General features: G+C 41.3%; 1 pseudogene; it reads left to right on the top strand.

Annotated features, from left to right (window-relative positions):
- The first annotated feature begins 3,168 nt into the window (after positions 1–3,168).
- On the top strand, positions 3,169–4,634 carry LOC132494184 (TBC1 domain family member 12-like; annotated as a pseudogene).
- The last annotated feature ends 19,672 nt before the right edge of the window (positions 4,635–24,306 follow it).

The following is a 24,306-nucleotide window of genomic DNA, read 5'->3' as shown; positions in this document are numbered from 1 at the left end:
GAAGCCAGGGCCTTTCTGATGAATAGTGGGTCCTGCTCACAGTTTTTAACATGGTTCTGAGTCAGTTTATGTGAGTCCTGGGCCAGCTCTCAACAAGACAGCCCCGAGCAGATGAGGAGAATAAAATAAGACACTGACACCTTTCAGTGGTTATGCTGATGTCCATAAGTTTTGGCTCTGTATAAGCTTTACTTCTCACCAGAAAAAGAGCTGTTTCTATCACCCCCTTCATTGCTGCTCCTTTTCATCCAAAGATTGTGCTATTTGGCTCACAGATGAGGGGTTATCTAACATGCCATATCTTCCTGGGGGGCAAGGGTCTTGTCAGGCACCACTTCCTGGATGGTTTCTCCCTGATCAAGAAACTAAGGTGGTCTTTGTGTTCAATGGTTGTTCTCCCCCACCCTGCTATGGCTGTGAGGGACCACAACCCTGTGAAACATCACCTTTGGGCAACATCACAATGGAACTTTTGTCAAATCTCACCATGTGGACAGCCTCAGGTTTCCAGTATGTGGTTCATTAGGGTGGTCCAGTTACAAAAGAGAAGGACAAGAAATAACCAAGAAGGCACATCTCCAGCTTTGGGTCTTTTTTTGGGTATGCTCTTATGTTGGAGGGTGGTTATAAATATGCAGCTAACCTACAGTTTGTTTCACAGTCTGGGGAGAGGGTACAATACCATCATATCTTCACAAGTCTGTATCCTTTTGTGAACAAGACCAAGCACTACTGGGTTGGGCACTGAAAACTGATCAGCAAGGGTGGTGATTTTAAGCAATGTTATTCGGGACTGAGAAAAGTATATGTGTACCCCCACTCTGGGGCTGTTTCATCTTGTCCTGCTTTCTAGGGTCCACAGAAAGCTGATGTTCACGTGCTACTGTTCGTTGACAGTATCGTAGAGAAAAAGGAACAGTTCTTTACAGGTGCCCAGTGGAACTGAGGTGACCAACCCATCTTGGTCTGCTCAGGACTGTCCCTGTTTTAATACCAAAAGTCTTCTGTCCCAAGAAAACCTTCAGCCTCAGGCAAACTGGGATGGTTGGTCAACCTAAGTAGAACTGAATATGGCTCTGGTCAAAGTGTATGGGACTAACAAGATTTATGAGGTCTGGCATTTTAAGGAAACTTCCACATGACTCTTGGTGAATATATTCATCCACATCTGTGTTATAAAAATAAGGTTCCCAATTTCTAAGCCATGAAGGCCAATATAGTGGAGGAATGATTGTTAAACATAGGATATTGAGTTAAACCATTGTAAAATTCATTAAACAAATATTGAGTATTTACTATGTTCCAATCGCCTTTCTAAGTATTAGAAATAGAGAAACGAGCAAAATAAAGTCCTTAATTTCAGAGGACAAATTCTCAGGAATATAATCAGCAAGGTTGGCATGCTTTTTCTGAATGAATTGTGGGATAAATGTGCACAATGGTCAAACCTGCCCAATACTAATTTGGTGAGTCTACTTGGGAAACGCAGTAGCAAGATGTTTTCATGATATATCCAATTTTCTAATCTTGATTGCACATCCTATGAGAAAAAAGTTGGACATGCAACCTCAATATATGTGTATTTACAAATTATATGCATGTACTACTAATATATTAAACACATATACAAACATGAAAATTAAGAAAGGCTGTCCTGAGTAACTGTTCCTGAGATGTGTGCATCCAACTTTAGAGATGGCTAATACATCCCAGGTCAGTTCATAGATGATAACATGATAATCGCTTGCTAGAAGTATGCAAAGTGTATCTGTGCAGCAGCTCAGACCGCCTGCATCTTCACACACTGATTTTACCACAGGCTGTGCCCTCCTGGGTCATGACTTGCTTGACCGTGTGGTGTCCTCCTTGAGGAAAATATGAGCCCCCCGCCCCCAGTCTACCTGCCATCTAGACACAAGCATGAAGCTTCACATGGTTTTAAACAAGCTTCTGAAACCCCATGTGGCAGTGCTTCAACACTATCTCACTCTTGTCTGTGAGAGTTAGATTATGAGGGTCTTAAATGTGTATTTTTCTCCTGAAGTGTACTTTTGGGGTGTACACAGCCTTTAAGAGGAGCCAGGACAATGTTAGCCAAGAAGTCTCAGGCCACCTCAAAGTGTAGGGCTGCCACCATAAAGCTTCTAGGAAGTTCCTGTGCTAGGTTGTTTGGAAGGTCACCAAACTGGGCTCCCTCAAAAGTCTCTTTGATGCTGTTGTCTGAAAGTCTCTAAGGCCCTCTGGGGCTGAGGTGAAGACTCAGGGCACACGTGATCAGCCATTAAAGGGTGGTTTAGTTCCAAGCAGGCATTAAAAGATAATTTTCGAAAGCAGGTAAAATCATGACTCTCATACAGATATAAGAATAAACACAAGTTGAAGATGTTATTTAACTCATTCATAGAAAACAAGTGAAGTGATACATCCAGATCAAAGGATATTATCAATAACAGACACAGTTATAGGTCAGGAATATGGAAAAGAATGTACAAATAGAGCCCAAATTGGTTTTTTGACTATTTCTCCCCATATAGAATTTGTTTGCATGTCTATAGACAAGAATTATTTGGCATTCCTGTCAGTTATTTACAGTTTACAGAATCAGAATCAGACAACCCAGGTTTGCTTTAAAATAAACACTTATTTTTCCATTTAAGCACAAATTTTCCCCTACAGTTTCCCTACTTTTGATCAAAAAGAATCTCAAAGATTCCTGATCACAAAATGAATGTGGCCTCATTAGATTTGGCCTGATTATTTACATAGGTGCAGCAAGAATGTTAGTTTACCATAAAGGCCTTCTTTAAGTTTACTCTGCTGGAGGTTTCCATAAGGAATCTCAGGTTGGACTTCTAAAATCCTCTATTACTTGCTGTCCTGAGGCTAGGTAGCCACGCCCAAGAAACTTGATCCACCAGATTTCATCTGCAGTACTTATACGCTTTGGGTGACTTCCTCTCTTCTCAAAGTCCTCAAAACATCTCTAGCCTCCTGGCTGGTCATGGAAGTGAGCTTCTTTACCATCTGGACCCTGTAAGCCAGGTAACAGGAGGGCTTTGTCAGCACTGTTTCAATAAAGTCAACCTTAGTTCCCTAAAAGTGACTGGTCAGGCACCAGCCACAGCTTCCCCAGGTGGGCAGGGAGCCTCTTCCCTTGTTCCTGTGGTCATGTCCACCTGGAGGGGCCTGGTGATGAGGTCACTGCTGGTATGGGCAGCCTGTCCTCCGCAAAGCAGCTGCCTGGTGGCTGCAGATACCAAAGACCATGAACTTGAAGCAGCTGGGAATCAGAGGACGTTATTCTCTCCCTCCTCTTCCAGAGAGCACCTCTACTTGCCCCTAGTTGTCTGAAAGCTTTTCCAAAAAGGACAAAAGGAGCTCAGATCAGTTGTCCACAGTGTTCCTTGTTGGAAATTATTTGATGAAGTCCCTCCCAGAGAGAATCTTCAGAAAATCCAAAAGCCATTCAGCAGGAAAATAGCATGAACAGGGAGGACCTATAAATCACTGTTTCAGTCTTCAAGATGAAAGAATTTTGAATTTGAGCCACCTTCTACCATCTTTCTGATTCTTGAGTATGGGTCATCATATGATTGACGATTGCTTTTGTGTCCTGTTGAAATCTTTGCCTACTCCAAGAAAATCTTCCTGCCAAATCAGTGACAAGAACACGAGACCTTTGAGCTGAGTCTTAAAATTGAGAAATTAAAGCAGTACATTAAAAAAAATTAAGAAGAAAATATTGCAAGTGCAATGGTAATTTGGACCAGGGAAGAAATTCATAGTAGGAAAAAGGTTAGAGAATTGAGGTGCAGGGATTGCCCCCTAGTGATCATGGTAAAGCTTGGAGTCTAGCTGTAGTAAGTGAACTAAATAAACATCACTCCTGAACTTTATACAGTATTCCTCCCCAGAGGAAAGAAATGGTGGGAAAGCTTCAGTAAAGCAACTTCTATCTAAACATATCATTCTCTATAATGCTGGTCCAGAATGATGATTCTCCAGATGTTGGTCTGGAATTAAGCTGTACATATCCTATGTCTTTCCATTTCTTTACATTTTTCAGAAAGATGGTCCATATCAGGATGTTTTATACAGTATCTCAGGAGCGTATTCATGTTACAGACCTGATGTTGGTTATGTCCAAGGGATGTCTTTCATTGTGGCATTGTTCATTCTCAGTTTGGAAGAGGCAGTCGCCTTCATTGCATTTGGAAATCTCACGAATAAGCCATCCCAGTTGGCTTTTTTCTGTGTGGATTGCAGCAAGATGTTGAAATATTTTGGAACATCTGAAGTATTCTTTGAGGGCAGTCTCTTTACACATTTTCTTCATATCAAGTAGTCTTACGTTTTCACACTAGCATATACTTGATAGACTGGATATTCACATAGCATCACAAGTCACTATTCTACTTGATCCAGCCAGTCCAGGCTGGGATGTATTTTGCAGAGATGAGGAGGAATTTTTATTTAGAACTGGGACAGGAATCCTCCAGTTATATAAAGACATTTTCCTTCAGGTATACTTTATTCACATAGCACAGTTTCTAAATAAATTGGCAGAGGATCTCACATCAGAAAAGCTGTTCGGCTGTGTTGCAGCCATTTGGATACAGAAAAGCACCAGTTAAGGGACTTAGGTCTTTGTGTCAGTAATGAAGGATACAAGAAGGAGGCAAGAATACCAGTTCTGCTTTTTTTTTTTTTTTTTTGAGGTACGCGGGCCTCTCACTGTTGTGGCCTCTCCCGTTGCGGAGCACAGGCTCCGGATGTGGAGGCTCAGCGGCCATGGCTCATGGGCCCAGCCGCTCCGCGGCATGTGGGATCTTCCCAGACCAGGGCACGAACCTGTGTCCCCTGCATCGGCGGGTGGACTCTCAACCACTGCGCCACCAGGGAAGCCCAACAGTACTGCTTTGAACAGCTAATCTTCATAATTAACAAACTAATTGAAACATAAAAGAAGCATTTTTTTATAACAGTATTTTGTTTCCTATGTAAGCACATGGAAGAAAGTTGGAGCAATCCAAAAGAATCAAGAGGTGGAAAACAGCTGATTTTGAATTTTGTGTCTGAAGTAACAGAAATGAGCAACCTATTGACAATATTATTTTTAAAAAGCATTGCCATTTTACAAAAGAAAAAGTGTAAATGGCTAGTTCATACTCTATAATCTGGGGGTGAATGTTTGAATGCAAAAACATTTAAAATAGTTTTAGGGAAAAAAAGACAGTGACTGGTCGTACCCAATTAAATAAACATCATTTTCAAATATGACATTCCAGACAAGGCCTTGGTTACATAACCATTTTCCCAATTATATTTAGTAAAAAGGAGGGTGGATTCTTATTGAACCTATGCAAATAACTAAGTTACCATTTAAAAGTAAGAATATTTAATAAAAATTTCTGAATTTGGAAAGGGAATCAAGTAGGGAGAATAAAACATCATCTAAAGATGTTTCATTTCAGTTTACAAAATCAGAATCTACTAAATTGTTATGGCTTATAAATAAGTTAACAAGAAAGAAAAAGGGCTTCCTTATGTATCCAGAAAATAGAACATTAAAACAATATCAACAATATTCCAAACAAGTAGCTACAATCCTCTTTCATTAGTTCATCCATTCTATGTAATCAATCCTTGTTCTGCTGGATATTGGGTTAGCAGCATCATGAACCCATCTGCTTCTTACTAAAAAGAGTTCTGGAAATCCTGATCTAGCCCAACAGTACAGTCTTTTTTTTTTTTTTTTCCCTTCAGTACAGTCTTAAAATTGTTTAAGTGATGACATCAGAAGCCTGTACCCAAGATCTATTCGTTGAAGTGTCAGTAGTTTGAAGTACCTGGTACAGTTCTTTTCCTTGGGCTCTGGGGACCATGTATCTTTGTCAAGGACGTGATCTGGCCTCTGCAGCTGATTGCAGAGCCTTCAGGGAAGATTCCAAGCAATACAAAAAACTATCTGTAGATGCCAGAGACTTAAAATAACTATAGTAATTACTGGAGAGGGTTCATAAAAAGCATGATGCAACTGACGAGGAAATTTAGTTGTTTCTGTCATGCAAAACAATGCTAATCCAAATAAATAAATAAACACATAAAGCTATGACAAAACGTCTATGCACATAATAATTAAGTCTATTTTCAAAGAAGATACTGAATTTTACATCTGGTTTATAAAAATAGATGAACATACTTGTTACAGAGGAAAAATTCTTGAGATATGCAAAATTCTTGAGTCTTAATATATATATGTAATACACTAAAAATATACCAAGAATGTATCAAGAATATCAAGTAACGAGATTTGGAGTAGGTCCTAAACATCTGTATTTTAATTAAAACTCTACAGATAAGTCTGATATTTATCCCCAAATGAAAACCACTGGCCTAGAAGACGCTAGATTCAAATTAAAGAAGAAAGATTCCAACCAAATAAACGTTTTAAATAATAACTAAAAGTATGACTAACAACACTATTTTGTTGTTGCCTAACATCAGGCAAAGCATCATCAGGATACAGATAAACAGAAACACCGATAAATCTCCAGGGCCTTCCCATGAATCATTCAAGTTCTAAAATAGTTACAGCAATAATATTTTACCTATACAAATTTAACCTAGGAAACGCTAAGCATCTTTTCTGATTTGACAAATCTTTCCATGAAACTCATCAATAACAACATAAATAAAACCTAATTATTTAGAAATAACACCCCTCTTTCATAAGGTAAAAGAACAGATCTTTTGCGGTTTGAGAGACCCACTGGGAAATCTCAAAGATAGGTTTAGGGAGGCAAAAATCAAGAGTTGTCAGGAGATTTGAACTCTTAAGATAGGATCATGGGTGCCTCAGAAACAACAGCTGTTGTTTTTCAAATGTTGTCATTTGAAAATGACAATAAAACATCTAAAAATAAGTACAGAATGTAACATGATTGTAAAGAATCTTAGTTCTTTTCTAAGTGAGGAACATTTGTTTGCTTTTTAAAAATAATCAAGAACATAATACAATTAACATATTATAAGACACAGAATCTTTTGCTATATAGGCAAAGTACACACACAAAAAGAACTTTCCATTTTGGAGGTGAAGACAATAAGCAGTAAACCAGGGAAACATGGCCATCAAAATCAAGCAAACTTTGGTGAAATTTTAACACATTTCATAGCTTTTCAGACTCAGGTATTATAAACCAAGGCAAATAAAATTTATTTCCAGAAAGAAAGTAGAATGGTTGTTGCCAGGGGTTGGAGGGAGGGTAGGATGGGGAGTTAATATTTTAACAGGTGTGAAGTTTCGGTTTGGGAAGTTGAAAAATTTCTGGGGATGGATGGTGGTGACAGTGGCACAACAATGTAGACATACTAAAGTACACTTAAAAACAGTTAAAATGGTAGATTATTTCCAAATTTTGCCCTTCATCATGTTCTTTTATATTCTGGAACAAACTGACACTTTAGTTTAGGACCCATCTCATGGCGTCTACAATGTCAGAATGAGTTTCATAACATGAAGAGGTTATTAATATGCAATGCAGTCATTGTTGCTATGTTCAAATAACTCAATAAATAAGAATTATAAACATTTCTCAATTCAGTTTCCATTATGTTGTGTTGATAATTAAATGTACCATCCCTAGCCCCCTTCTCCCTTTAAGGTCCTCAATATATTTGAAGAATGCAAAGGGGGCTTTGGAGACAAAACAAAACTTACAGACAAAACCTTGAGAACCATTGCTTTAGGACAAAACTACGCTTTTTTTCTCGAGAAACAGGAGCACACACAGTTGTATTTCTCTGTTGCTCCTCAATACAGTCTCAACCACTAACATAAATTCTAAGTTTCAACCAAAGTAACTTCCGTTTCAGAGAAAATTAGGGTGGGGGGGAGGGAGGAGGTGGATAGTTGTGAACTATGTCACATACCCGCTTTTTATTTTATTTTATTTTATTTTGGCCATGCCTCATGAGGAAACTATGTCACATACCAGCCTTTTATTTTATTTTTTATTTTTTGGCAGCGCAGAATGTAGGATCTTAGTTCCCTGATCAGGGATCGAACCTGTGCCCCCTGCAGTGGAAGCTTGGAGTCTTAACCACTGGACCACCAGAGAAGTCCCAGATACCAGCTTTTTAGCTTTTTAACAGACCAGCAGGGTTCATAGCTACACATAACAAAACTTTCCATAGACACTTATATCCCTTACCGTACAATTTATCAAAGTGGCAAAAATGAACATATTCATGAACAGACCCAAAGATACAGTCTCTTACAGCATATAAGACGCAAAAGTATATAAACTTAAAATTATGCTTAGTAATCAATGTCCAGTAGTCCGTCTTACTTAGGAGTGATCTTGGTATCCGATGATTATCCATTAATTAACTTAATTTTAATATCAGTCCAAGGTTTTAAGTTACCAAAAACTCTTGAAAATTATCTTCAAGCTGACATATTGAAAAACAAAATTTCTGTTGAAATAAAAGTTTTTTTGAATAATGATTGATTAGTGAAAAACAAATTTTCATTTTTCATAATCTTTAACATTATGAATAATGTTAACTTATTTGATCAATAAACTTGTATAAATTTAGAAAAAACATATCTAAGTAGAATACTATTGGGAATTCCACTTAACATTAATAAATTAGAGAAAATATAGCTGTTTTTCCTAAACCCCAAATACTAAACTACTCATTTTCCAAAGATTTACTTAAATTTATAAGCTGGAATTTTTAACATGTTAATGAATGGTTTCTGTAAGAACATTTTATTAGTGTAACACATTTAAAGATTTAGGAGTTCATTTTCACTACTTTCTGGGAATTTTAGGAATATTTGCTTTACTTAAGCACTTATTTATCTCTATCAGTCAATCAGAAAAGAACTCAATTAACATGAGACTTTATAATCAAATTCATTCGAACCCTCTGGAAATAAGAAAATATTACACACTTACACAATGAGGGATAAAGGCCTTTCTGAACTACAGACACACAGACATACAGAGATGGATAAAGAGGGCTTATAGCTTGGATTCTAAAATTTCAGTCACAGGTCAAGAGTAAATGCAGAAGCCCCAAATCTCACCAGTCCTGGTATTAAAGAGTTGTTTTCCCTCCCAATGGGCAAAGGACTCAATTGATTTGGGCTCAAAATTGACAAACTAACAAAAATGACTAACAATCCAAATTCTCCATCATCTCTCACTCAACAGAGAATGGATCTCTATAATCCATTAGTCCATTTACAGAGATCACTAAATGGTCAGACCATAAAACAAAATTCTCAGTCATTGCTGACACTAATGAGTATTGGCTATACATGAATCAAAAACCAAAACCAAAACCAAAAATAAAAAATTAGTAGAGAGGAAAATTAAATTAGAAAAACAGCAAAGATGTCTTGTCACTTTGGATTCACCTCTGGGAGCCAAGAAAAGATGGGCCTGTGCATATAAGCACATCTCTGGTGATGAAGTTTACCTGGCTCATCAGATGAATGCATCTTGGTGGCAGACCTCCAAAACTGTTTTTTTAAAAATAGTTAATTAGTTAATTTATTTTTGGCTGCATTGGGTCTTCGTTGCTCTGCCTGGGCTTTCTTTAGTTGCGGCAAGCAGGGGCTACTCTTCGTTGCGGTTTGCGGGCTTCTCATTGCGGTGGTTTCTCTTGTTGTGGAGCACGGGCTCTATGTGCGTGGGCTTCAGTAGTTGTGGCTTGCAGGCTCTAGAGTGCAGGCTCAGTAGTTGTGGCTCACAGGCTTAGCTGCTCCGCGGCATGTGGGATCTTCCCGGACCAGGGCTCGAACCCGTGTTGCCTGCATTGGCAGGAGGATTCTTAACCACTGTGCCACCAGGGAAACCCCCTCCAAAACTGTTCAAAGGCCATTTTCAAAATTTAAGAAGTATGATTCTAATACACGTATAAACATGTATTAAAAGATTTTATTTAACTCATTAATGAGAATCCAAAGAACAGACACATTTACAGATTAGGAATATTAAAATGCATGTGCAAATGGAACACAAACTGAGTGTTTTTTGGGGTGGGGTTTGGGGTGAGGGAGGTGTTTTGCATTGCTATTTTCTGCAACTTGAGTAGTAAGACAGCTCCAACAAGATCAGAATCAGATAATGGGAAGGGTGTACATAGACAATACATAGTTCTATTGAAGCTTACATGACCTGGCTATTGTAAATAGTGCTGCAATGAACATTGGGGTGCATGTGTCTTTTTGAATTATGGTTTTCTCTGGGTATATACCCAGTAGTGGGATTGCTGGGTCAAATGGTAGTTCTATTTTTAGTTTTTAAAGGAACCTCTATACTGTTCTTCATAGTGGCTTTATCAATTTACATTCCCACCAACAGTGCAAGAGGGTTCCCTTTTCTCTACACCCTCTCCAGCATTTGTTGTTTGTAGATTTTCTGATGAAGCCCATTCTAACTGGTGTGAGGTGATACCTCATTGTAGTTTTGATTTGCATTTCTCTAATAATTAGTGATGTTGAGCAGCTTTTCATGTGCTTCTTGGCCATCTGTATGTCTTCTTTGGAGAAATGTCTATTTAGGTCTTCTGCCCATTTTTTGACTGGGTTGTTTGTTTTTTTTAATATTGAGCTGTATGAGTTGTTTATATATTTTGGAGATTAATCCTTTGTCCGTTGCTTCATTTGCAAATATTTTCTCCCATGCTGAGGGTTGTCTTTTCTTCTTGTTTGTGGTCTCCCTTGCTTTGCAAAAGGTTTTAAGTTTCATTAGGCCCCATTTGTTTATTTTTGTTTTTATTTCCATTTCTCTAGGAGGTGGATCAAAAAATATCTTACTGTGATTTATGTCAAAGAGTGTTCTTCCTATGTTTTCCACTAAGAGTTTTATAGTGTCCGGGCTTACATTTAGGTCTCTAATCCATTTTGAGTTTATTTTTGTGTATGGTGTTAGGAAGTGTTCTAATTTCATTCTTTTACTTGTAGCTGTCCAGTTTTCCCAGCACCACTTATTAACTGTCTTTTCTCCATTGTATATCTTTGCCTCCTTTGTCATAGATTAGTTGACCATAGGTGCATGGGTTTATCTCTGGGCTTTCTGTCCTGTTGCCTGCGCACCGCAACGAAGAGTAGCCCCCCCTTGCCGCAACTAGAGAAAGCCCGCAGGCGGCAATGAAGACCCAACGCAGCCATAAATAAATAATAAATAAATAATTTTAAAAAAATAAAAGAAAATACCATGGAGTATAATTTAGGTCAGGGAATTAGCAGGTGCACCCTAAGCTAGATGTTTGCTCATTCACCTATTTTTCCCCCCTGTGGCTGAATAGGTGTTACTGCAGGAGGACTTGCTTTTCTCCAGCACTTTAAAAGGGAAGGAAGGAAATGTGTTTTACATATAGAATTATTTCAAGATAGATGTTTGGAACTGCGAAGAAAACCTGAACTGGAGATCTGGATTAAAGAGTAAATTTTCATAGAACAGATCTGAAACCCAAATTTGAGAGAGAATCAGCCTAGAACAGGAATATACTAGGAACTCCTAGTATACTCTAGGAGTCATTAGGTGTTCTATGTATAACTCAATGTGAACTTAATCCTGACGATTTTCCCTATAAAGTAGGTTTTGTTATCTACATTTTGAGGGTTAGCAGACTGAGTTTCAAAGAGGTTAAGTGACATAGGTCATAGAGCTAGTAAGCAGAAAAGCTCCCAAATATAGCGTGATTGTTTACTCATTTAACAAACGTTTATTATGTCTCCCATGTACCTTTCTAAAACATAATTTATCCTTTTCTCTAGCAGATTTTCAGCTTTTCTCCTTTCCTTGGGTTTTTAAATAATTTCATTATGATGACTCTAGGTGTTGATTCTTTCTGTGTTTATTGCAATTCATAGGGTTTCTTGAATCTGTGGCTTTAATTTCTTGCTAGAAGCTGCCCTAAGCTCCTGGCCATGTGTCTACTCACAAGACCAAGACTTTTATAACATAACAATCATGAGAGTAACATCCTATCACTTTGCCGTATTCTCTTGGTTAGACTAAAGTCAGATAGGTCCCTTCTCCTTCACTTAGGGGGCTGGGGGATCACTTAGTGCCTGTTTACCAGAGTCTCCTATTAGACTCCCTACTTTGCAAACCCCTGGCTTTGATTTCTGTGCACTGGGACCCTTGACTCTAACATTCTAATTTTGGCAATATGCAAGTGCCTTCAGGGTGAAAGCGGCTCCCATGACATCTTACCCTTCTTAAGTCCACTTCACATTTTAGCTTGATTATTCCTTACTGTTTTATCATTTCTTCACTGACCTTAAGAAAATGTTTCTTACGTTTTGCTCAGTTTTCCTCTTTCAAGTTATTTTCAGCCAGAGGCTTGATCCAAATAACCTAGCCCACCATTACTGGGAAAAAGAAATCCTGATTTAGTGTTTAGAAGATTCACTCTGATTACTGTTTGAGGAACAGCCTGTAAGGATACAAGCATGGAAGCAGAAAGATAAACTAGTTCGTTATTGCAATAATCCAGGTGAGAGATGACAGTGGCTTTGTGAAGGGTGGCAACAATACAGAAACTCCAGACAGAAGGGGCAAATAATTTAAAAATAAGCCCTTTAAAAATAGACATTTAAGGGTTATATATCATCATTTTCTCCCAAGTAAAATAGTTAAGGCTAGGGTTGAATAGAAGCTCATTAGGACTCTGAAATCTACTGGGTGGTGTTACATTCCAGTATTTTTTACACTTTAGTGGAAACTTATGGTTCCATTGCCACCACACCCACCATCAGACACTGGTTAAAACTGTATATATATATATATATATATATATATATATATATATATATATATACAGTCTAGCTATACAGTTTTAGCAGACAAGCCCTGAGCTAGTGAGTAATAAACTTCCATGTACTGCCATCGACTGTATAAAAGATTTCCCATTTTTCTGCAGACAAGGGAATGGGAAGGTGCATCCCCATCCTCAAAGGAAGTCACTTAAGAGACTCTGCAGCTTTGAATTGCGCTTGTGGTCTAAATATCCTCTCATATACTCCTGATTTTCTGTGTTTGAGTGGTTGGTGTGGCTCTTGGTGAGGGTCTTTAGGTCACTGGCATTCTGTGTTGCAAACTATTGGTCTTTGTGTTTCCTCCTGTTAATGCCATGCCATCTTCACGTAGGAGGCTCAGCCAGGTTGGCCTGGGTTGTCTTGTTGCACCTCCTCTGCTGTTCTGCAGTATTAAATCGGGGCCTCTAAGGGAACATTTCTATCTCTTCGAGCAGCCCAGCCCTGCCCAGATTTTATTCCTAGCCTGCAAGTCCCTCCAACCACTCCTATGATTGTGGTTGGACTCCTGCCTTTCTCTTTAACTTCACTTCATGCCACTTTCCCTAGCCTCGTGGGACCTCTGTTTCCTGAACTCACCAAGGTTATTCCTGCCCTAGAGTCTTTCCTTCCCCATTCCCTCTGCCTGGAAAGCTCTTCCTCTAGACCTTCTGGTAGCTGGCTCCTACTCACCATTCCAAAGTCCCTGAATCTTCCCTTGGGTTCAGCATCAATAGGCTAAATGAACACCTAAGTTATATGGGTCCTGCACACCAATCAGAAGAAAGGTTAAACACCTTCTAAAACAATAAGGGAGGGCAGGCAAGCCAGTCTAAAAGACAAGAGAGAAGTCTGTAGCACCGTCTCACTCCTGAAGAACAAAGGAGCAATAGTTTCACCTGAGTATATTTGATACCTCCTAAGCTGTGAGTCCTCTATGGCTCTGTTATGGTCTGAATGTTTGTTTTCCCCCAAAATTCATATGCTGAAACCTAACCCCCAAGGTGATGGTATTAGGTGATGAGGCCTTTGGGGGTGATTAGATCATCTGAGCAGAGCCCTCATAAATGGGATTAGTGCCCTTATAAAAGAAGCCCAAGGAAGCTCCCTTGTCTCTTATACCATGTGAGGTTACAGCAAAAAAATGGCCATCTAGGAAGCAGGCTCTCACCAGACACCAAACCTGACAGCACCTTGGTCTTGGACTTCCCAGCCTCCAGAAAAATAAATTTCTGTTCATAAGCCACCCAGTCTATGACATTCTCTTATAGCAGCCCAAACAGACTAAGAAAGGCTCCCAATTTCTAAACTATTACTCTGAGTAAAGGCATGCCTGATAGAGAGAGGGCTCCACACTGAGGGCTCTCAGAGATGCTGTAGTGGGACCAGGAGACCTGAGGTCCAGGGCGAGGAGCATCTGCCTTTCTGGAGAGGATGATTTTTGAGTCTGGAGCCATTTTTTTTGTGGTCTCAGCAAGTCATCAGTTCTGTGTTACCTCTTGTCACTGAGTCACATCCTACTAGAGTTATCTTTATTCCAAACTGGCCAATATTGGCTTCAATAATATCTCAACCAATCTGTTGTTTCTACTGAGTCATTTACCTGATCTGTGACTCTGAGCAAGTCATTTCTGTTTTAACTTCTTTGCCTGTAAAGATGAGGATAATGTAACCATCTCAAGACATTACTGGTGTTGCTGCAGTGACCAGGTTCGAACAAGAGGAAGTACTTTGAAAGGGTTAATTAAGCATTACATGACTAGGAGGTAGGATTATTAATTACTTGCATTTTGTCAGATCACAACAATTACAACCCAACCCAACAGTTAACAGCAGTGTCTTCCAAGTCCCGCTGAGTGGGAGGCCTGCCAGTCATCAAAACATATTAGAATCAAGGCTTACCCAGGCAGCTACTTCTGGGCTCCATAACAGCACGTGTTTTTCCTGTACTTGGTGAGGGCCCGTCCTTGCTGGAGTAAGTGAGTACGCTGGCTCTCCTCCTAAGTCCTGCCTTTCCCCAAATAACTTTCCATCCTCTATTTCACTTTCCTTTCTTCTTCTTGCCCATCTGTTTCCCTTCCCTATTGATCACTCAACTCAAGCAGCCCCGCCCGTGATCCTGGTCCCTTCCGTTCATTATCTCCTCCTCTCATTAGTCTCCCCAGCCGCTCACCCTCCTCCCGACCCAGCCACTTTTCTTTGCACGTCTTTTCTGTCGCGTCCCTGTCCAGAAAGCCCATTTCACCCAGCGGCACCCTCTGTGCACCAGCCTCCCTCCCTCCTCTCATCCCAGCCGTTCCTGACAGCAGTTTCCGGTGCATTGCTCAGGTTCCCAAGAGCAGACATTGCAAGTTCAAAGCTGGCAGGAGTGCACGGGCTTCATGTGCGCCCACGGGTGGGGGCCCAAGGGGCGGGGCGTCGGGAGGGCGGCGCCGCAGCCCCTGAGAAACAGACAGATCCGATTTCCCTGGGGCTCACCCAAGCAAGGTGACCTATCAGTCGGTACCAGCTGGAGCCCGAAGTTTTGCGTGTTGGTGTGGCAGGGCCTGGCGCTGAGCCACCCCTCCCTTGGGCACACCTCACATGTCTACATCTCCTCCAGAACTGACCTGGGTCAGTCTCTCCTTCAGAACCTGCCCGTGAGAGGATTTACTGGAAGGCAATGTGACAAGGCAAAGACCACGCAAGCCGGACCTAGTACCCATTCATGGGAGCGTCCTCCTTGTTCATGCTCTCTCTATAAAATAACTAATTTTATCATTGTTTTTATAATTGTTAAATTATACTTCTTACAATTAAAGTGATTATTTAAGGAATGCACTGAATATGCTGATAGTGGAATTGTAGTTCCACAAGCACCAGCAGAATTTGCTCTCTTAAAGACCAAAATTTATCTCCTAAAGCAGCCCATCAGGTGCTGGATAATTCAAGAGAAAACTCAGCAGAGGCCTCGGGCACTTCCCAGGAAAGATTATACTTTGAACACAGTCATAAAATTTTGCTCTCTTTTAAAACCCCACTGAAAGGGATTTTCCCCCCTAATGTACTATTTGCAATATGGGTGAAGGTGAGAGAAAGTTAGGGAATAGGATTTCCTCATCTATCCTAGGCCAAAATGTATAATGTGCCCCCATCTCTTATGCTCTGTTGCCCCTCTGGCACCATGCTGAGGATTTCCTGATCCCTTAACTGAGTTTCAAGAGATTTTTTTTTAAGGTATAAATCCTCAGAGATGGTGAGAAAAAAGAGGTGATGACAAAATTTTGGAAACTGAAAAATAGATGGACAGGTGTTTTATGACTTAGGACACCTAAGTAAGCAGAAACCTAACCCTTCAGGGTAAACAAAGAACTGCCATGACTAAATGGCAGAACCCTCAAAAGACCTAGGAATTGGTGGTTCAAGATATCTCTGGAAGTGGGAGGGGGAGGGAAAATAAAAGAAGATTCGTTGACAGCTGTTGAGAAAAAGATTTCTAAATCCCTCCCCTAACTCTCTACTGCTCTTCTCACTGGGCAGAAGACAAGAGATTTGTCTAGTGAAGGAAAATTGAGGGTTCTTCAGGCACACTTGAAAGCAGGCATACCATAAAACAACCGGAAGCTTAAGTGCCCATATGTACAGAAAATGCCTGGTCAGCCTACCCCCACCCCAAGGTCTGCTCTCACTGGCTCCCCAAATGCTGCAACCCAGGCCTTTATTCTCTCCAGGGAATTGGAGAAGTTCTCTAGGACATCTCACCAGCCAATAAGGAAAGAACTGAAGGTCTTGACATCTGGAGTTCCCAACAAACAGCCTGACCAGATCAACCTACAATGAAGCTCCCAGCTGCCAAGCTCTAACCACTGCTCAGAACTTCTGATCAGCTGTTAGTCCTCCACTGTTAAACTAAGTCCTGTCCTACTGTGAATAGGACTGACCTGTACAACCAACCAAATTCCAAAATCAACAGCCACTACATAAAGTAAAGGATCAGAAGTCAAATGACTTTGGTCTTCAAAAGAACATCTTCAAAATATTGGTTAAAAAATTCCCAACCTAGAATTCTATATCTGGCCAAACTAGGAATCCAGTGTGAGGGTAGAATTACACATATACAGACATAAAGATATCAAAAGCTTACTTTCCATGCATCCTTTCTCAAGAAGCTATTGGGATATGTTAGGGCCAAGACTAAGGTAAAGTTAGGTACTTTCTTGCTTTGTTTGCAAAATTTAAAAGAGCATCAAAAATTCAGTCATCAAGATAAAAAATATTTTAGTGCAATATTAAAAAAAGTTAAAATTAATGCAAAAAAATCCATGATGAACAAAAACATCAAAATGTTGAATAAAGACAAAATCCAGCAGGGCTGGGATTAAGGTGAGGTGAGTGAGGCCAAGTCATGCAAGTGCAGGATGGGATCCCATCTTCATTAAACATTTTGATATTTTGTTGGTTATATACATCAACCCTACTTAAAGTAAGACAGGACTACATAGGGTCATGAATACAGGAGGTGAATATCATTGGGGATCACCTTGGAGCCTGGATATCACAATAACAATAATTATGCTATTATTTTATTAGGTGAAAAGGGGGTATAAGATTGTGTGTTTCTGGTTGGTGGAAATGAGAGTTAAACCCTCATCTTCCTTGGAGGGGTAGTCAACAGGTAATACTGCCAAACAGAAGAACGCAGAAGTAATATTAGCATGTTATTGAAAGACATGGTGTTAAATACTGGAGAAAATGGATAAAAGATTTGAAAATCATTCCCCCTGGGGAAGGGGAAATGAGCAAGGCAGGGGTCTGGGGACTGCTATTTGTCTTAATGTTGTAGAATAGTTGACTCTTTAAACTGTGTGCATATATGACTAATAAAAATATTAAAATAAGTAAATCAGTGTTCAAGATTTCAAAAAAAAAAAGACTCTAAAGTACTCATAATGCGGGACTTCCCTGGTGGCACAGTGGTTAAGAATCTGCCTGCCAATGCAGGGGACATGAGCTCAAGCCCTGGTCCAGGAAGATCCCACATGCCGTGGAGCAACTAAGCCCAGGCGCCACAACTACAGAGCCTGCACTCTAGAGCCCGTGAGCCACAACTGCTGAGCCTGTGCACCGCAACTACTGAAGCCCATGTGCCTAGAGCCCATGTTCCACAGCAAGAGAAGCCACCGCAATGAGAAGCCCACGCACCACAAGGAAGAGTAGCCCCCGCTCACTGCAACTAGAGAAAGCCCATGAGCATCAATGAAGACCCAATGCAGCCAAAAATAAATAAATAAAAAAAAATAGGGCTTCCCTGGTGGCGCAGTGGTTGAGAGTCCACCTGCTGATGCAGGGGACACGGGTTCGTGCCCCGGTCTGGGAGGATCCCACATGCCGCGGAGCGGCTAGGCCCGTGAGCCATGGCCGCTGAGCCTGCGCGTCCGGAGCCTGTGCTCCGCAACGGGAGAGGCCACAGCAGTGAGAGGCCTGCGTACCGCAAAAAAAAAAAAAAAAATGAAGTGCTCATCATGGGAAAGGCAGAAGTTTACTGGACTTCATTACATGATGTTATGATTCAGTATTATTTTTACTTTGAATTAAATACAGAGGTGGCTGCCAGCGTTGTCTCAATGCTAGGGCGTCTAATAATTTTCCTTAGCTTGTATTTCACAGGGGAGATAGCTGCTCTATCTCATGTAGCCCTCACGACTACATAGCAAGGCATAAAATATCCCCAGGTGAGGGATACTGACAGATGAGGGGAACTGAGGCTCAGAAAGAGAAAGTAACCAGTCAGAGCTAATCACCCCATCGTTAATGGTATTTGGGTAGACTGGGTACCAGATCTTTTCTGTGAGACCAGTTTTTTTTTTTTTTTTTCCTTTGGCCATTGGGAGCACAGGGTCTTAACCACTGGACCGGCAGGGGAGGTCCCTGACCAGGAAACTGGTGTTAGCTCTTTACCCTGTAGCTGCATATTGGTCTCCTCTAGCCAGATCCCCACTTTTGCTGCCTAGTTCTGGTTTGATTTGCATCACCGTTCCAAGTTCGTGGATGCAGATGCTCCCTGACAATGTGAGGGTCCTCCATCTCTCTGGCTGCACTTAAAGCCAGTCTTCCTGCCTCAACTACACTATGCTCTTGCTCTTGCCTTTTCTGGGCTGAACTACAGATCCCCAGATCTAGGCAGCCTGTGGGCTGCCCTTTAAGGTCCCTGAACTGCTGCCCATTACTTCATGGAGGGCTAATACAGCTAAATTTAGAAGGATCAAGGGATTATCTGATTTGAGGCAAAAAAGGGATTTCTTTTCCCCTGCCCACAAACTGAGTTCTACCTGGAAGGCTCTGGCCCTGTCCAGGTGGGGCCTTTGCACCTGCCTTTCCTTGTCCACATGCAGTGTGGTAGCTCTGTTTCCTGACACATAGATGGGATCTTGTATCTTTGCTGGGAGTGTCTTGTGTTCTGCCTTTCCCTTGTTGTTCAAAGCCCGTTTGTTTCACCCTGGGAAATTCACTCAAACCAGCCTTATCGTTCAAATAAATGTACATTCCTCAAGAGCCCTTGCATGTCTTATCTCTCACTACTTACATGCCAGGTTAGTATTCTGGAGCCCCAGACTGTTTGATTAAGGCAAAGTGCCTAATTTGATTAAGACAATGTGCCTGTTTGATTAAGACAAAGTGCCTAAGACAATGAGGCTAATTGGTTAACTATTTCCTTTCTCAAGATGTGGATACATGGCTGGGTTAGAATTCTATTTTGAAAAGACTGGGCCCTACCAAAAGGGAGGGGCTAATCTTTGTGATGGACTAAGCATCTGGCTGACCAAGTGCCCCCCTGAGGTTGGGGGACAGTTAATGAGGCTCAGAGAATAGGAAGCAACCAGTGAACCATGGTTAGAATCTGTGACAAGGACTGTCACTTCCAGGATGGCCCCACCTCCAGGCATTATATCCCAGCAACAAAGCTTTGACTTCCGATGGGGCCTGCTTTCTTTTTTTTTTTTTTTTTAAAGAAGATGTTGGGGGTAGGAGTTTTTATTAATTAATTTATTTATTTTTGCTGTGTTGCGTCTTCATTTCTGTGTGAGGGCTTTCTCTAGTTGTGGCAAGCGGGGGCCACTCTTCATCGCAGTGCGCGGGCCTCTCACTATCGCGGCCTCTTGTTGCGGAGCACAGGCTCCAGACGCGCAGGCTCAGTAGTCGTGGCTCACGGGCCTAGTTGCTCCGCGGCATGTGGGATCCTCCCAGACCAGGGCTCGAACCCGTGTCCCCTGCATTAGCAGGCAGATTCTCAACCACTGCGCCACCAGGGAAGCCCGGGGCCTGCTTTCTTCCCCACCCTTTCCATTTGCTTTTCTTCCCAGAGATAACCTGAAGGAACAAAGTCTGTCCATAAAACATCCCTTGCACCCCACTAGTCATACCTGTGTAATCAGAGTGTATAGTCCTCCAAAGGTCTGGCTTGAGTTGTCTATGAGAGGGGTCAGCTTCTGGCAGAAGGGCCCCCATACTCCCATGCATGTTCACTGTGATACCTCCCCTTCTCTGGTTTGTCCCCATATCTGAGACTTAACTGGAAACCTGCTTTCCTGGAAGGTTTGAGGGGGGTTAGATTTCCAGGACAATTGCCATCCTCATTTTTTGCGGACCTGGCTTCCCTTTCTCCAGGGGCTTCCCTCCAGGCATGGAGATACTAGAACTGGGGCTTGCTGAAGGATCCGGGTCTGTAGAGATAGACTTACCTGTGCTTCTACTTTGAGCCCTCAGAAGAGTCCTGAGTGGTTCCAGTTGCTCCCAACTTCCCAGCCCTGAATGTCCCCTCTTGGAGGTCAAAGTCCAGATGTATAGTGAAAAGAGCATGGGCTTTGGAGTCAGGTAGACCTGGGTTCAAATTCTGACTCCACCACTTTCAAACATCATCTCCTAGCAGACTCTGAGCCTCCCCTTGGACTCAGGGTTCTGTCCCCCTCAGTTAGGGGTGGCCTTCTCTCTGCAAAGGGCTTTGTTTCCTGGTGCTGTTCCTTCGTCCTGGTCTTAAAGCAATCTCAAATCTAACCCTTCTTATGATATGTTCTTGTACAATGGTACAACGATAAGCACTTTTTTTTTTTGGCCGTGCAGCACGGCTTGCAGGATCTTAGTTCCCCGAACAGGGATTGAACCTGGGCCCTTGGCAGTGAAAGCGCGGAGTCCTAAACACTGGACCAGCAAGGAATTCCCAAATAAGCACTTTCGAGAATTGTTTTACCTAATTCTCAAAATGGCAGTGTGAATTATGATTCTGATGCCAATTACAATGTTTTTTCCTACAGCACCAAGCAGTGCTCTGACACCAGCTGGGGTGTCTTATAATTCAACCCAGTTCAGACATTATCTACCTGGAGATAGTGTCAGATCCCACAGATTAAGAGCTCAGTCCTACAAGACTGGCCCCCCCTCCCCACCCCTACTGCCCCAGATGCTGTTGCGAGTCCAGGTTGTCACTTGTGCGTCTGACCAGACAGTTATAAATTGAAGGTTCCCACGACCCCTGCCTTTGGTTTAATTCATTTGCTAGAGCAGTTCCCAGAACTCAGAGAAACAGTTTACTTACTAGTTGCTGGTTTATTATAAAAAGATATAACTTAGGAACAGCCAGATGGGAGAGATGCATAAGGCAAGATATGTGGGTAGGGGTGCAGAGCTTCCATGTCCTCTCCAAGTGAGACACTCTCCCCAAATCCTCATGCGTTAACCAACCTGTCAGCCCCTGTCCTTCTGTGGTTTTATGGAGGCTTCATTACATAGGCACAATTGATTAAATCATTGGCCATTAGTGATTGATCTCAATCTCCAGGCCCTCTCCCCTCCTCCCCTCCTTGGAGGTCAGGGAGTGGGGCTGAAATTGACAACCCTCTAATCACTTGGTTGGTTCCTCTGACAAACAAGCTCCCATCCTTAGATGAACCTAGGGGCGGTCCAAAAGTCACCTCATTAACATAACAAAAGATACCTTTATGGCTCTCATCACTTAGGAAATTCCAAAGAGCTCTGTGCCAGGAAAAAGACAAAGACTGAATGTATATTTCTTTCTTTTTTGTTTTTAAATCTTTATTGGAATAGAGTTGCTTTACAATGCTGTGTTACTTTCTACTGTATGGCAAAGTGAATTAGCTATACATATACATGTATCTCCTCTTTTTTGGATTTCCTTCCCATTTAGTCACCAGCATTGAGGGGAGTTCCCTGTGCTATACAGTAGGTTCTCATAAATTATCTATTTTATACCTAGTATCAATAGTGTATATATGTCAGTCTCAATCTCCCAATTCATCCCACTACCCATTCCACTTCCCCTTTGGTATCCAAACGTTTGTTCTCTATGTCTGTGTCTCTATTTCTGCTTTGTAAAATAAGATTGTCTATACCAGTTTTTTTCAGATTCCGCATATATGAGTTGATATATGATACTTGTTTTTCTCTTTCTGACTTACTTCACTCTGTATGACAGTCTCTCAGTCCATCCACATCTCTACAAATGACACTATTCCATTCCTTTTTATGGCTGAGTAATATTCCATTGTATATATGTGCTACATCTTCTTTATCCATTCCTCTGTTGATAGACATTTAGGTTGCTTCCATGTCCTGGCTATTGTAAATAATGCTGCAATGAATAATGGGGTGTATGTGTATTTTTGAATTATGGTTTTCTCTGGGTATATACCCAGTAGTGGGATTGCTGGGTCATAAGGTAGTTTTATTTTTAGATTTTTAAGGAACCTCCTTCCTGTTCTCCATAGTGGCTGTATCAATTTACATTCCCACCAACAGTGCAAGAGGATTCCATTTTCTCCACACCCTCTCCAGTATTTATTGTTTGTAGATTTTTGTGGTGATGGCCATTCTGACTGGTGTGAGGTGATATCTCACTGTAGTTTTGATTTGCTTTTCTCTAATAATTAATGATGTTGAGCATCTTTTCATGTGTTTGTTGGCCATCTGTATGTCCTCTTTGGAGAAATGTCTGTTTAGGTCTTCCACCCATTTTTGGATTGGGTTGTTTGCTTTTTTTGATATTAAGCTGCATGAGCTATTTGTATATTTTGGAGATTAATCCTTTGTCAGTTGCTTTGTTTGCAAATATTTTCTCCCCTTCTGAGTGTTGTGTTTTCATCTTATTTATGGTTTCCTTTGCTGTGAAAATGCTTTTAAGTTTAACTAGGTCCCATTTGGTTATTTTTGTTTTTATTCTCATTACTCTAGGAGGTGGATCAAAAAAGATCTTCCTGCGATTTATGTCAAAGAGTGTTCTGCCTATGTTTTCCTCTAAAAGTTTTATAGTGTCTAGCCTTATATTTAGGTCTTTAATCCATTTTGAGTTTATTTTTGTGCATGGTGTTAGGGAGCGTTCTAATTTCATTCTTTTTCATGTAGCTGTCCAGTTTTCCCAGTACCACTTATAGAAGAGGCTGTCTTTTCTCCATTTGTATATTCTGGCCTCCTTTGTCATAGATTAGGTGACCATAGGTGCATGAGTTTATCTCTGGGCTTTCAATCCTGTTCCATAGATCTATATCTCTGTCTTTGTGCCAGTACCATATTGTCTTGATTACTGTAGCCCTGTAGTATAGTCTGAAGTCAGGGAGTCTGATTCATCCAGCTCCATTATTTTCCCTCAAGATTGCTTTTGCTTATTATGAATCACAATATTACAGAAGTTAATGTAATTATTCCCATTTTACAGGTGAGACTGAGAACTCACTAAGATAACTTGCGCAGAATCACACAACTTTTAAAAGGCAGGACCACTGGTACCCAGATCTTCAAGGCTTGAAAGAAGGCGAAACAGCATAATGGAAAGAAACAAAGCTTTGGAGGCAGATACGTGAGCTCACTTCCTGCCTCCGTTCTAGCTGTAGGGCTTGTGTAACTTCCCTAAGCTTTCTCAGCTTCACTTTCCTCTTCTGTCAAATGAAATTGTTCTGGAGAAGAGTTTTGAGAATGAAATGAATTGGTATATACAAACTCCTGTCACACAGCACCAAGAAGCATCAGATTTCACCCCCACCCCCTCCATCACCCCACCTTCTAGGCCCAGGCTCAGTCATCTTCCCATGACATCATGATGTTCCCTGCCCAGGATGGGAAATCAGGCAGGAATACAAATAAGTATGACAGAAGAGAGAAAGCAGTAAGTACTCTACAAGCAGACAAGCTTTGCGAGGATGACCAAGCAGGACTTCATGGAGACAGTGGTATTACATCTGGACCTGAAATGTTTTGTCAGATTTCAAGAGATGGAAAAAAGATGGGAGGATCCCAAGATTCCACATCTGGTAACTAGATAGGGCACAGGGTGGAGTGATGGATGTGTAAGTATTCTGTAGATAAAAGGGCTGCACAGTGTGTGAAATGGCATTATTTAGGCCGTGCCTATGCACTAGGTTCTAGGCTAGCCCTGGGCCACTGTACTTGAGCTCATACTCCAGGCTGAGAGGCTGGACTGATCCCTCCCCCACTGAGCT

The sequence above is a fragment of the Mesoplodon densirostris genome, chromosome 7, assembly GCF_025265405.1.
Source record: "Mesoplodon densirostris isolate mMesDen1 chromosome 7, mMesDen1 primary haplotype, whole genome shotgun sequence".
Lineage (NCBI taxonomy): Eukaryota > Metazoa > Chordata > Mammalia > Artiodactyla > Ziphiidae > Mesoplodon > Mesoplodon densirostris.
Note: the sequence above shows the minus strand (reverse complement) of the source record. Positions and strands in the feature narration are given on the sequence as shown.